We start from the raw sequence: 1,561 nt of genomic DNA, 5'->3' as shown, positions 1-1,561 counted from the left end.
ACTTGATAATACTATATCAACAGACCCTACAGTACTACACAGACATACATTACAGTAACATATACACATGCAAAAATAGATTTGTTAATACAATTTCATTTATTTGCTATTGCATTTTCATACTGAAGTATTGCACTGGATCTTATTTTGAAACATATACGAAACTTTCTTCCATTGCTGGAATGACACAGTGTGGGCATGGATTCTTCCATGTTGTGGCTCATGATATTTTAGTCTAATTATGAACAGCATGTTTGTATAACATATATTTAAGTCACCATTAATTTGTCTCAATTGCTGTTCAAGTATCTGTGTAAAATTCTACATTAAAGATTTAGACACAACTGAAAACTATGCTACATTAACATACACAGTAAACATACTGTATATAGAAAATACTGATTATATATATTGTGTATACTATTAACTAAACTATGCATATCTTTTACTGTACATACATACCAGTGGCGGCAACATCTTTTCCCCAACAGATGGCTCAGTGTTCCCCAACAAATGGACCGCAACCACCACAGCCCCACGATGGTTAGAGCTCAGGTAAAACATTTTAGGTTTGTCACCTCTGATGCCCGAAAATGGCATTCTCGATCGGACCAGCTTTCTCTAGTTTAGAAAATTATTATAATTGATCGCTGATAGATTTTACCGCAACTCCCTGATGGCTGGGCCAGGCCCTGACCAAGCTAGCCCAACCACTGGCACTACCCCTGACACAGCAGAAGTGCTAGCAAGTCCTGGTTGGTGCACATTTTTTCACTCTTTTAGATGTCTCCCCAAGGCTTGCAATTCATATACTTAAAGCATTGCCACAAACGAATAGAGCTTGTCTCTTTACATATATCTCATATACTTTTTATATATGCAGTTAGAAATATTTTTATAAATCACTTTAAATTTAACTAATATTTAAGTACTGAAATAATTTTTATGATTTTTTCTTATATATTTGAAATAAATTCTCCATGTACATAGACAGACAGGTTCATATTTTTTATACTGATCTGGTAAAGCTTCATGATCCCAACTAGATATTACCACCTGGTATTCTAATTAAATGTTCATTTTCAGCAACCACATTTTGAATGATCTTTCAACATCGAAGGTCTTGTACTCATAAAGAAATTTCAAGCATTATAACTGAACCTATTAAAAGAGAGCACAATTTCAACATTAGTCATCATATTGTATTAAGTGAATTGAGGCAGTTTATTGCAACATGCACGATATGTTTCATTATTATTTTTATTATAATTATTATTATTATTATTATTATTTATTTATTATTATTATTATTACTGTTATAATAATAATAATAATAATAATAATAATAATAATAATAATAATAATAATAATAACTATTATTATTATTATTATTATTATTATATTCAGCACAATGAGTAGGAACATACCTCTTGGCCAATTGCTCAGCTCATTAGTATGTATTTATTTTTCATTATTTCCAACCTACCTCCTCGTTTAGCTCTGGAAAGAGTTCCAAGATAACCGTGTCAAGGAGAACATAGGACAATTGTTTGTTTAGTTT

At 31.2% G+C, this 1,561-nt stretch overlaps 1 long non-coding RNA gene across 1 annotated transcript; it reads right to left on the bottom strand.

Annotated features, from left to right (window-relative positions):
* Window positions 1-76: 76 nt before the first annotated feature.
* LOC117102223 lies at window positions 77-1,561 on the bottom strand. Its single transcript, XR_004444378.1, has 2 exons — window positions 1,487-1,561; window positions 77-1,161 (listed from the first exon to the last, which is right to left on the bottom strand). It is a non-coding gene; the product is annotated as an uncharacterized LOC117102223 (long non-coding RNA).

This window comes from Anneissia japonica, unplaced genomic scaffold (genome assembly GCF_011630105.1).
Source record: "Anneissia japonica isolate Jap-2015-1 unplaced genomic scaffold, ASM1163010v1 scaffold41435_len1561_cov99_single, whole genome shotgun sequence".
Lineage (NCBI taxonomy): Eukaryota > Metazoa > Echinodermata > Crinoidea > Comatulida > Comatulidae > Anneissia > Anneissia japonica.
This window is presented reverse-complemented; position numbering and strand designations above follow the sequence as displayed.